Source organism: Lacerta agilis, chromosome 5 (genome assembly GCF_009819535.1).
Source record: "Lacerta agilis isolate rLacAgi1 chromosome 5, rLacAgi1.pri, whole genome shotgun sequence".
NCBI classification, from domain to species: domain Eukaryota; kingdom Metazoa; phylum Chordata; class Lepidosauria; order Squamata; family Lacertidae; genus Lacerta; species Lacerta agilis.
The window spans coordinates 71997826-72011212 of record NC_046316.1 but is presented as its reverse complement, the minus strand read 5'-3'; the positions used below and the strand labels follow the sequence as shown (position 1 = coordinate 72011212).

The following is a 13387-nucleotide window of genomic DNA, read 5'->3' as shown; positions in this document are numbered from 1 at the left end:
CCACCAGAGACCAAAGAATAAGATTTGCTGTGTTTAAGAGTGGCCCTGAAGAAGATGCTAATTGGAGATGCCTTGAGTCTAATAAAGTACACTTCTGCCTACCCAGATATTTTCTCTCTATTTCCTATACTGGCGCTTTCTGACTTTCTGTTTCCTCTTCCTCCTCCATTTAAAGCCCTATAAGGATTGGGACCTGGATATCAAAAAAAACCCCTTCAACTCACACAAAAAACCATCTGCATCAGTGTTAGAAACTCAGACGTATAAGCTGGGTGCCAAATGGCACCTTAAACCAAGGTTACAGTCACCAAAATAGAATGTCTAGTTGCCATTTTGGGGCAAGACGGCTCTAATGTATTATTTTTCAAACAATGGACTGACTGCGATTGATTCTCAGCTAAACATTCGGCTAGTTCAGACGAAAACCTTGAGCTGGGTTAAGAGCTTTGAGAATTTAAAAGAAGAAGGACTTCCGGCGGCTGGCGCCATTATGGATGGTCGTGGGCTGCTTCGGCTGCGAAGCACCCAGTTCATTCCGGGGGTTAGGAGCCCTGCAGCCGCATAGCGGGGCTTCGGTGGGGGCACGGGAAGAGCGTCCCGTGCCCTGGGCTCCCCGGCTGTGCCCGTTGTGCTCCGAACCCTTCCCCCGCTCCCCCTGTAAAGGGGGAGTGGGGGTGAAGGGACCACGGAGCCGGGCTTTAGGGGAAATGCCCCAACCGGGATGTTTACATGCGGCGGCAAAGTCCGTGATGAGCGTCTCTGTTCTACCTGTCATTAAGGAGTTGCTAAGAAACCAGAAGCTGTGAGTAATTAACTGACTCTTTGTATTCCGGGAAAGCTCTGGGATTAAGAAGAAAGGCAGCCCGCCTCTCTCCCTTCGGGTGGTGAAAGAAATTAACTCTTTAAGTGACTGCTGCTACAACAATCAATAGAAAGCATTTGGAATTTGAGAACTGAGTCTGTTGAGATCTCCTTTTGGGGGTTAACTGAGGAAAAAATATCTCCATTTGAAGTTTCGGTCTTTATACTCCGGGATCGGAAGAAATGGCGGCGATTTGGACTTGCGTAGGAAAAAATTGAGACAAAGGAAGGAAAAGACAGGAAACGTAACTTGATACCCACCTCCCCCCCCGAAGATGTTGGACTTTGCGCTTATGTTGGCATTAAAGGATTGGGAGGAGGAGGAAAAACTTACTGTCTTTCAACTGGAACTGCTTGATCGAAAACTAAGAGCCTTGAGTGCGATTATAAATGGAAAGAATTTGTTTTCCACAGAGGAGGCTTTTCGAAAGTTTTATTCAATGGAAACAGACTTCTGCAAAGAGTTGGAAGATGTGTTGGAAGGATGGTTGGAGATGGCTGAGCAAATCCGAATGGAACAGGGACCGATTTCAGGGGGTGGCAGTAGCCCTGGAACGGAAAGATTTTTAATATCCAGACTCCGAGGTGGCAGCTCGGGGTCGAGGGGCATAGAATTAAGATTTCTACAAGAAGAAGAAGCATGGCACAAAGGCACGGAGAAACTCAGAATGGAGAGGACGAACATCTTGGAGCTCGATGCAGGGTTTGTTGTGGTTGCAACCTGGATCTGTGGACATTTAGAAGAATATAATTGGAGATCTGGTTCTGGTGAAGGACAGGAGAAGATAATGGACAGAAGGGGAGTGGGTTGAACTAATTAATGTAGAATATAGATGGTCTGCCATGGTATCCGAAATCGGAGTGTGAAGTTTGTTAATTACAAGTCTATGTTAAAAAAGTAAGGAGATATTGAGTTTAAGTTAAAAGCAGCATGATAAATGATAGAAGAAATAAGTTTAGCTGTAAGAATATTTGGTTAAGTTTTAGGTTATAATGCAAAGAATAAGACAAAGGTGTTTTTTCTTTTTTAAGTAAAGTTAAATTTTCATAGAGAAAAGTTGTTAAGGAAATAGTGTATTGTCTTAAAACCGAAGGTGTATAGGCGGGGGAAGTCAAACGTCAAGATTTGGAACTAGGAATTTTTTTTTTTTTTAATAAGGTATACAGATAAGAAGAAGAATCCTGACATTATGTGTATTTGTATTTGTTTTGTTATTTGTAGGTGTGGGGGTTGGGTTTGTGTTATTTTGTGAAAATGCCAATAAATTCTGATTAAAAAAAAAAAAGAGAATTTAAAAGAAGAAAAGCCACTTGATCCAGGGACAGTCCACACATATACTGGACTATTCAGAACGGAAGGATATTCTTCATAACTGTGAGCGGGGCAGTGGGGTGGATTAAGTGAAGACAAGCTACAACAGGGGTCCCCAAACTAAGGCCCGGGGGCCGGATGTGGCCCAATCGCCTTCTAAATCCGGCCTGTGGACGGTCCGGGAATCAGTGTGTTTTTACATGAGTAGAATGTGTCCTTTTATTTAAAATGCATCTCTGGGTTATTTGTGGGGCAAAGGAATTTGTTCATTTTTTAAAAAAAATATAGTCCGACCCTCCACAAGGTCTGAGGGACAGTGGACCGGCCCCCTGATGAAAAAGTTTGCTGACGCCTGAGCTACAACAATTAACTGTAACATTGTTCACTGCTCCTGCTCAGGCTGCCCAGAAAAAGCATTTTGGTTTCTGAAATTCATCCCAATTGTGCAGATAAAAATATAACTGATAGAATTCTAATGAAACTAATGACCCCCAGGCACAGACCTCCAGATGGTGGAGATGTCAGGTAACAGCCTCACACCCAGGCATCTTCACTTGGTCTCAAGTAGTCAATGGCCAGGTGCAAAATGCACCTGGCAACTGGTTAATTTCAAACACTGGTTCCCAGTTATTCCTTTCCAGCCGTGGATGGAAGTTACAATCACCAGATGTGATAGGATGGCCCCATTCACCTGTCAAAGTGGTTTGCAGAGGTCTGGCCACTTCTGGATCTGGCTTGGGGGCCAGATCCACTTCTCCACCCTGCAATACAGGAAATGCACTTGCCGCATGCCCCCAATGCTATGGCATAATCCAGGCATGTCCAAAGTTCGTTTTGGGGGCCTAATCCGGCTCGGCGGTCCGTTCAATCCGGCCCTTGTGGCATTTCATTTCCTGGGGTAAAATCCTTTTTTAAAAAAAAACCTCAACAACTCCAACCCTAAAATCAGCTCAACAACTTCAATCCTAAAAAAAAGGTCAACAACTGTGGCTGGCCCCCACACTTTGTCAAATCTGGCCCTCTTTGAAAAAAGTATGGACATCACTGGATCCATTGGGCTGTCATAAATTCCATCAATGCCAACAGGATTTTTGGCAGGATCAAACACAATGTGGGACACTCTTCCAAGACAAGCCACACTGATTATTGCTTGACTTTTATACACCAGCATGTATTATCAGGGATCACCTTCATTTCAGCCAGTCAGATTTCTTAAAGTGGAAAGAAAAATTGGTCAGCTGCTTATTCAAATCCCCAACCTTCTGAAAAGACTCTCTCCCTTTCAGTAAAGGAGCTCAGGAGGTACATAATGGTCTTAGTGCTATGGGTGGTAATCGGGCATCATTCAAACTTTGTGAAGATGTGCTGTTACCATGCTAATTCCTGTCTCCTGTTAGAAACCACCCCAGAACAATTCATTAAATGATTTTAGTTTTGTGCTTAGGAACAATAACCTTGCAGAAATTCTGGTTATTGAAATATGCAGGAAGGACAGGATATAAAGTGGATAAAAGAAAATATGAAATATGTGTGCAATCAAATGTATCTTGGGAATGTTCTCCCTCCACACAATTTGTGGATTTCAGGATCCAAAGACTAAGGCTGAAATCCTGCACATGTTAATTAGGGAGCAAGCCAAATAAAACTGCATGGGCGTTACTTTTCAGGAAACCTGCTGAAGGATTAGGCTGAGCACCAGGACACTAGCAAGCTTCCAAGTTGCACAGAACCCCTCTTCTTCCAGAAAGAATTCCTGCCTGAAGACCTTATGTCAGCTAAACAGCTGGTTTCATACAAAATGAAATACTATACAAATAAAATACAAACAATAACGGAACATACTAGGTCAGACTATTTGTCCATCTCATGCCATATTCACATGGTACGTTTAGAGTACTCTGATACCACTTTAAACAGTCATGGCTTCCCTCTAAGAATTCTGGGAGCTGTGGTTTGTTAAGGGTGCTGCGAGTTGTTAGGAGAGCCCTAGGAGCTACACTTTCCAGAGTGGTTCAACAACTAATCCCTATTCACAGGGTGAATGTTGCCCGAGTCCAGTATTATCTGTGGGAGTAACAGAACATTTTGTATGAATAGCAGCAGCTCTCCAAGGGGTCAGGTAGAAGCCTTTCCCCATCTCTTGCTACCTGGTCCTTCTAAGTGGAGATGCCAGAGATTAAACTGGGACATTCTGTGTGCTCCAATACTGAATTACAGTCTTTCCCCCAAAACATGGCTTTCCCCATTATTAGCAAGTTGGAATTTGACTTTACAGAACATCCTAAGCAACTGGTGAGTTTGGGCTTCTGTGGGGATATTTAATGTTCTTGTCAAAGATTCACTAAATGTGAAGATTAAAAATATGGGGAGGGAGGGGAGATGCAGCAGGAATGTGTGTGCCACCATTCTCCTTGCTCACCCTTTGTTGGAGGGCAAACTTCTGAAGCAAGAAGTCTCCCCATGAGTTTTGGAATCGTGGTTTTCCAGGGTTCTAAAATGTGCAGGGAGCCAACAGCAGCACAGGAACTGTCACTCACTCTCCAACTGTCAGTCACTCTCCAACATTAGTGACACAGGGGGAGGAGGGAAGCTGGCACATTTGTCGTCCCCTGACCCCCCCCCCCCAATTGTGCATTGACTCTACAGATTTAGAGATTGCCTGAAGAGGAATTAAGACACAATCCTGCCTCTCTAAGTAATGACAGAGCTGGACGGTATAGTTTCTTCCATTTAACCTAGTACGGTTTACTAGGACTGGCAGCAGCACGTAGACAGATATCATCCCCACCATCTGCCAGGGAATGAATCTGGGACCTTTGGCACACAAAGTAGCTTCTCTACCACTAAGCTATGGTCCTTCCCCATAAAACAGGGGGTTGGGGAGGGAATGTGGCCATCTAGCCCTCCCTCTCTGACCCCCAGGCCACACCCTTCCTCACCAGTCCTGCTCTGTGCCCTCTTCCAAGTAAGTTTATCTGGCTGGAATGTGTCCATGAATTTTCAGGATTCCTCTTGCCTGCTTGGAAGGAGCCGAGCCTGTATGTCCTCCTACTGCTAACATATGGGTCCCAGAAGATTTTCCGCAAGGGATTGCAACCCTTGGGCTGAAAAGGGACCCCCTCCCCACTCCTGCCATAAAGAGACAGTGTCCCTTAGAACAGCTGCATTGGTGGAGAAAGGGCATCTGGGCACACAGATAACTTGTCAAAAGGCATCATCCACCAAGCAACTGCAGGTGAGATGGAGGGAACAGGGCTCAGAGTCACAGGACTAATGCTAAAGGGCCTATTGTCCCCGAGCCCAACCTCCTTCCTGTCCCCACCTCATGGTAGCTTGGGAGGTGAAGAAAGGACACGGCCTTCCTTTGCATCTATGCCAACTGTGGTGGGATAAGGGAATGAGTTGCTTCTGGTTTAGGCTGTGCTCACGTCCCACTCAAGCACGACTCTTCTCCCATCCCCTCTAAACCAGGCCTGAGAATTGCATGTGACCTGCTTTGGTATTCTCTCCTCCGGGACCAGATTTGAAGTTTTGGCGGGTCTGCAAGTCTATGAAGTCTCTGCCATTGCCCTCACCTGATACATCACCCCTTCCCCATTTCAGCCCACACACATTCCACTTTACACACTTAAAAAGGGACCGACATCTTGCCTGTGACATTTTCAGAATTCTAAAATGATCTCTGCGTGATTATTGTTATTTGCAGGCATTCCCCTTAACCTTGCCTTAAAAATAAAATGTCAGCTTCTTGTTGGGGGAGTCACAACTCCATCCAAAAGGTCATGAGACATATTCTGCTGCCAACTGTACTGGTGGTGCAACACTATTAATTTCGGATTAAGGGCAGAGGTAAAAAGGAATGCCATTTGATCTTTGGCGCATATTTCTTTGCGCGTATCACACAGCACACGGTGTTTATATTGAAGCTACTTGACACATACCAGAGACCATCCTGTTGTATTACTCGGGCATCACAGCAACATCACAATGGCTGACAGCTGGTCCTTGCTTTGCAGTTCACTGTTTGCACGGTCAGGTCCCACACTGCCCTGGGTAATGTCTGAAATGTGGAGTTGTCATGCAAACTGTCTCTGGTCCCAGATGTTCCCTGTGCAACATAGTAGAAACCTGACCCTGCTGCAACAGTAATCATCGATATCCGATTAACATAAGAACCAACTTTGACTCTGAGATTTTGTATGCTTGCTTACTGAGGATACAGACTTTGTATCAAGTTGCTGATGCACAGGGTTACGGCTACGATCCTATGCACACGCACCAGGGATTAAAGCCCCAGTGAATACAATGGGGCATTCAGCTTCCAAGCCAACATGCCTAGGATTGCACCATAAGTATGATTAAATCCTGATCCTTGCACGGATGCCAACAAAATTCATTCTGTAAGGAAGCAGAAATCTAATAGAAACAGAGGGACAATTTAGAATCAATATAAACTAGCAGGAAAATTATTTTGAGAGTTTTGGAAAATAGGACACGTCTTGCCAGTTTGTTCCCCTCAACTGATTTGTCAAGTCAAAGTTATGGCTTGACTTGGCCTCTATTAGTTGCTAGAAGTAAATTAGAAAGTTGCTAGAAATAAGATGGAAAGTTGTCGGCTTGCAGTAGGTCTGTCACTGATTCTATTAAATGGTGCCTCAGACCTGTTGACAAGAAATATGAGAGGATTCACATGACAGGACTGTGAGTGCACAAGCCCTCCATCTTCTGCAAGCAGATAAATCTGTGGCATCGTTTCAAAGAGGTGTCCTTGGAACAAGCAATCGGTCTTCCTTGTGGACTCTGGTTGTTAAAACTATTGCTTTTAGCAGTAATTAAGGGAGTTGCAATTTCAGCACAGTGTAAACAAGGCATTCCTTCCACATGCACACTCTGTTATAAGAGTTTGGAAAATCACAGATACACTTTCATATCTCTTTTGGTGAAGCATGGAACAAACCGAGTATCTGAGCCAAAGCATAATAAAATTTCATGCAATAGTAATAAACTTTCCAAAGAATAATGCCTGATCCTAGCAATGGTTAAGTACCGTATCTTTAAATGCCATTGACTTTAATGACTGAGTGGAAGGGAGTAGGGTTAAGTATGCACTTAACTATATATAAAAGAGGGCTTAGTTTTGTGCCTATACTCAAATATGCTTTTGCAAGCATACCAAAATCACAGGATTGTCAGTTATCCTCCAAAAAGCATTAAGGAAAAGGAAAAAGTCCTGTTCTATAGCTCTGCCCGCACGCGCGCGCACCCCCCCCCTCCAATCCGTGTGTTTCCAATATTTCCTTAGGGCTTGTGAGATTTAGAAATCACGTCGTCGGAGTCTATGCTAGAAAACTTTCAGCTCTCTCATGTAAAATGAGAAGCAAGAGGGGAAAGCCTTTCTCAGAAGGAAACGGGGTGGTGGTGGAAACTTTCCCTCCAGGGACGGTGATAACAAATAATGATAATAAATACAACCAAGGCAGCAGTTTGCATGTGGGCAAGGAGGAAGAAAAAACAAATTTCAGGAGTTGGCAAGGCAGGAGGGGAAAGAAAACAGCACAGAGACGCGTGGAAGGAGGAGGAAACTTACAAGGCGAGAGGAGAAACTTGCAAGGCTTGGCGAGATGCGCTGGAAGCGGCTGTGCAACTGCGGATTTCTCCCTCTCTTCTCTCTCTGTCTCTCGGACGGGCTGGGCAGCTCGGCATCCACGAATCTCCGCCCTGGGGGAAGCCACGCGCGCCTCACCTTCCTGGGTGTGCTGCAGCTACTATTGCTGCTGCGAGAAGGCGGCGGCAGCAGCCTCAGTCCCTTGGGTGGCTGCGCGCAGGACTGTCCTAAGGCTTGGATCCGTTTGGCTTCGCCCCCCAGGATTTATAGCCAGGGCGGCTGCTCGTTGCGCGACTGCGTTCCCCTCCAGCTCACACTCCACCCGCCCCGCTCCCTCCCGGGAGAGCCCCTAGTTCTGGGCCTCGCTTCTCCCCCCGCCCCACTTCCCCTCCCATCCCGTGAATGAATCAGCCTCAGCTCAGACCCGCTTCCTCGCTGCCCCCTCCCCGTCCAGCGCAGCCCAGCAGCGCCGCTAATGAAATCGCTGCCGATGGACACGCCTCCGCCCGTTCCGCTAGTTAACGCCGCCCGAGGCTACCGCTTCCTGTCCCTACCGCTGCAGCAGGGATGGGGGTCGATCTGTTTCAGGTGCGCTTTGGATCCCCCACCGCGTTTAGGGCAACTTGTTCTCCATAACTTATTAGAGGGGAGGGGGAGAGAGCGATCAGCGAAGAAAGACCCGTAAAGTGCCGTTCGCAAAGTTGAAAAATCCTGCGTATTTGTTTTCCACTCGTGTCTGTGTTTCTACCACCCCGGTTGCAAGGAAGGCAGGATGCTTGCGTCGGGGCGCTCGGATCCCTGCAAGAATGAAACGCACAGATTTGTAGAAACTCCAGTGAAAGAGCGCAGAAAGAGAAAGTTGCTCATACCTTAAGCTGAGTCCAACACACGCTATGCTGAGCATCCCACGAGAGTCCCGCGGTTTTTGAGGCTCAGCCAGACCTCCCTGACGTAGTAGGGTCTGGGCACTCGATGTGGGTTGTGATCTGCCCTAGTATTTCGCGGACCCCCCCCCCCCCCGCCCCCGGCAGCCTCTGAAGCCCTCCCAACAATGGGTTTCGGCGGGGGAATCACGCGTCGACGTAGCCTTCATCTGTAGAGGACGCCGCGTGGGCGGGCAGGCGGGAATCTACGCGGTGCTGAATGTCTGCATCAGGTTATAGGAGTGCATAGCACCCAAGACCCAACCCCATCACAGGCCCTGCTTGCAGTGTATAAGCCGTGGCTGTGCACAACAACCCATCATACCTAATGTTGGGTATATGGTTAGCATTAAAACAAAATACAGATAAGGGATCTTTAATCGACCCCTACATTATTTATAAAATTATGCTGGCGGTGATAGGGATGGTATTAAGCCAATACAAGTAACACTTCTTCAGTTTGCTGTTGATGCTGAAACTAGGGTGACATATGTTTTTCAGCAGCTGTTCATGTATATTCAATGGGGAGTAGTCTGGCAGCATGTTCGCACATCTGTTTGCTAAGTCAGAAATTGAAATGCACTTTAGAACTTCTTCCAAGGAGACTCATAGGTCTTCCTCCCCTACCACTCCCCAGAAGTAAAAAAAAGCCAACTCGGAGACACAAATATAGGTACTATATGTCTTTGAATGTTCTTAAGCTACAGATTCTGAGCTTCTGTGTCTAGCAGTGAAGCCTAGGACACCTTGGTGTTCTGGAAAGCTGGAATACATCATTGTCCAAGATGAATTTTCTCCAAGCAGCGATGCAGAGTCAACAGCGACTGATGCACACACACCCAACACTTCTGTGTAGCATGATGCTGATGTAATATTGTTCATTTAACATGGGGGGTGGGTGGGAATCCTAATTCCACCAGAGTTATGTTGTGAGATCTGCAAAGAAAAGACCCTTCTGTTTAAATGTGTCAATGCTGTAAGCTCTGTTCTTCCATGATTAACGAGCTGGGCATAGAACAAATTTGTATTTATTAACACAGAACTGTTTATCCAGAGCTGCAGTCAGATTCGGTTGAACTTCTTATTAGAGATATCGCTGGAATGAGAAATAAATGCCAAGATTCTTTTTCTTTACAGCCTCTTTGCGTGCTCAGCACTTTCTTACGAAAGGCATGCTTGCTGCATGTAGGAGGGGAGGGGAAGGGAAAGGCAGAGTCACAAATCTCACGTCTGCAAAGTCTCTCTGTCATCAACCTGAGTGGGAGCAGTACCTAGGCCAGTGTTTTTCAACCTTTTTTGGGCAAAGGCACACTTGTTTCATGAAAAAAATCACGAGGCACACCACCATTAGAAAATGTTAAAAAATTTAACTCTGTGCCTATATTGACTACATATAAAGTAATTTTTCAATTTTTCCCACGGCACACCAGGCAACATCTCGCGGCACACTAGTGTGCCACGGAACAGTGGTTGAAAAACACTGACCTAGGCATTGCTATACAGGTTTTCAGACAGACACAGAGCTTGGACCAGCCTTCAGTGTACCCCATCAGTTAGAATTCTTGGCCCCTCTGGTGCCTTTAGTGCCATATCACATTGATGCCCTGTTATGGTGACTTCTCCCTCACTTCTGATAGAGTCACACTTCTCTGAATTTTGCCATGCAGTTCTCCAGCCAATAAGATGAGACTGAAGAGGCCAATACAGTGGTACCTTGGTTTTCAAATGCTTTGGTACTCAAACAACTTGGAACCCAAACATTGCTAACCTAGTGTTCCGGTTTGCAAACTTTTTTCCGGAAGCCGAACGTGCTCCGTTTTGAGTGTTACGCTTCTGATTTGAGTGTTGTGGTTCCAATTTGAGTGCCACACTTCCATTTTGAGTATTACACTGAGGTCTGTTTGTTTTTGCTACTTATTTTGCGTTTTTGTTTTTGAGGCTCTTTTTGTTTTGTTTTTGTGACTGTGTGGAACCCAGTTCAGCTACTAATTGATTGATTGTGTGACTGCAGTACATTGTTTATTGCTTTCATTTTATGGATCAGTGGTTTCGCTAGATAGTAAAAATCATGTTAAATTGATGTTTTATGGGTTGTTTTAAAAAGTCTGGAATGGATTAATCTGTTTTGCATTGCTTTCTATGGGAAAGCACGTCTTGGTTTTGGAATGCTTTGGTTTTGGAATGGACTTCCAGAACGGATTAAGTTTGAGAATCAAGGTACCACTGTAGTGGGGCCAATGGTCAAGAAGACAGTTTCTGCATGTGCTGTAGAGGGAAGTGAGGGCAGGTGCAGCTCATCCATCTTGGAAGGATGCCCATCAAAAAGAAGGAAAACTCTGATCCTAAACTTCTGTTGCCTTGTGGTTTATCTTCAGGAGAAGAAAAGGCTAAGGAGTAAACCCTACAGAAATCTGGAGTGGGGTCCCTAAGACATTTGGCTAGTGCCTTGTACGCCTCCTTACGGCAACACCTGAAGCCAAGCTGGTGCCAAACATATTGCTCTGTTTTCCTTTGGACTACATCGGCAATGCCAAGAAGGAGAATCTTGTCATCTGGATAGCGTAGCCCAGGACCTCCATACACACAGCCCAGGCTTGTTGTGCCCCAGGGAGGTCACTTCAGTGCTGCTAATGCAGCAATTTGACTTCACCCCTGGAAACACACTCCATTGTCTTTTGAGACACATGGATATCCTAAATAGCCATGACATTAAAAAAAGAAGTTGATGGGTTTTAAAACAACAGCACAACATTAACAGCTACCTGCAGAGATGGGCTTGAGCTGTAAACCAGGCCCTTGGCCAAGCTTCCATCTACCAGATTCCTCCAGAGAGGAGGCAGCCGGGACTTCCTGGACCAAAGCATGCAGACACACATACAGGCACACTCTCTCCTCTGGAGGCCCAACCAGCACAGTCACCATCCCATTCACACATCACTCTTTCATCTCTGTGTGTTGACCGCAGAGGCCACAGTCTGCCCTCAGCCCTCTTCTTACAGATCTCTCAGCTGCCTGCAGGTACAGCAGATGTCGTCAGTCACAGATGGATATCAACAATCTCCAGCCAAGTAGTGTGTCCAAAATGCTTATACATGGGTAAAGGATATATAAAAATGTATACAGTGAAAATGACATACAAAAATATTTAGGAAAACTGATTCCCAAAAAACGACTATATTGGGCAAAATTGCATACATAAATGTGTATATTAAGAGAATTGCACCCTAAAATGCTGAGAACTTAACAAAATGCAAACTGATGTGGAAATATGGAGAACTGGATTTAAAATGAAATTTTGCCCTTCAATAGGCTTGGGGAGATGGGTGCTAGCCCTCTACCCTTTGGAAGCAAGAGGATGGTTTTTAGTTCCAGCTTTGGATTGCACAACCTAACCTGAATTTGGCATATTTTAATATTTTGCGTGCTAAGCACTTGTGAGTCCTACTGATCTGAATAGGAGAAGACTACAAATGTGCTTAATTCTCCCACTGAAATCAATTAGACTTAGAATCATAGAATCATAGAGTTGGAAGAGACCACAAGGGCCATCCAGTCCAACCCCCTGCCAAGCAGGAAACACCATCAAAGCATTCCTGACAGATGGCTGTCAAGCCTCCGCTTAAAGACCTCCAAAGAAGGAGACTCCACCACACTCCTTCGTAGCAAATTCCACTGCCAAACAGCTCTCACTGTCAGGAAGTTCTTCCTAATGTTTAGGAATGTTTCTTTCTTGTAGTTTGAATCCATTGCTCCGTGTCCACTTCTCTGGAGCAGCAGAAAACAACCTTTCACTCTCCTCTATATGACATCCTTTGATATATTTGGACATGGCTATCATATCACCCCTTAACCTTCTCTTCTCCAGGCTAAACATACCCAGCTCCCTAAGCCGTTCCTCATAAGGCATTGTTTCCAGGCCTTTGACCATTTTGGTTGCCCTCCTCTGGACACGTTCCAGCTTGTCAGTATCCTTCTTGAACTGTGGTGCCCAGAACTGGACACAGCATTCCAGGTGAGGTCTGACCAGAGCAGAATATAGTGGTACTATTACTTCCCTTGATCTAGACGCTATACTCCTATTGATGCAGCCCAGAATTGCATTGGCTTTTTTAGCTGCTGCATCACACTGTTGACTCATGTCAAGTTTGTGGTCTACCAAGACTCCTAGATCCTTTTCACATGTACTGCTCTCAAACCATCCTGTATTTGTGCCTTTCATTTTTTTTTTTGCCCAAGTGTAGTACTTTACATTTCTCCTTGTTAAAATTCATCTTGTTTGCTTTGGCCCAGTTGTCTAATCTGTTAAGGTCATTTTGAAGTGTGATCCTGTCCTCTGGGGTATTAGCCACCCCTCCCAATTTGGTGTCATCTGCAAACTTGATCAGGATCCCCTCCAGCCCATCATCCAAGTCATTGATGAAGATGTTGAATAAGACTGGGCCCAAGACAGAACCATGTGACTTTTTTTAAGTGATTGGTTTGGGGGGACTAGATGCAAAATGGAATAGAACTACTGCACTTTGAATAGTTGTATAGAAGAGGGTATTTCAGCAAACATGTTACTCCTGTTCAAATTCTCTCCTCTATAAAACTATTCAAGACGAAGGAGCCCCACCCTAGAGAGCAGCTGGTCATCGTCACTGGAACCTGTTCTATATTTATCTTACCTGGCCTTGTTCAAGTACA

The 13387-nt window shown here is 45.4% G+C and overlaps 1 protein-coding gene across 2 annotated transcripts in view; it reads right to left on the bottom strand.

Moving 5' to 3' along the window:
• AGTR1 (angiotensin II receptor type 1) overlaps positions 1-8326 on the bottom strand; it is a 42004-nt gene extending 33678 nt beyond the window's left edge. The window contains exons 1-2 of one of the 2 annotated variants that reach the window (XR_004426675.1): positions 7761-8326; positions 6121-6281 (exon numbers count right to left, since the gene is read on the bottom strand). The gene's annotated coding sequence lies outside the window, so the exon portion shown is untranslated. Of the gene's footprint in view, positions 1-6120; positions 6282-7760 lie in introns of those variants that run through there. The other variant, XM_033150405.1, reaches the window with a different exon arrangement.
• Between the last annotated feature and the right edge of the window lie 5061 nt (positions 8327-13387).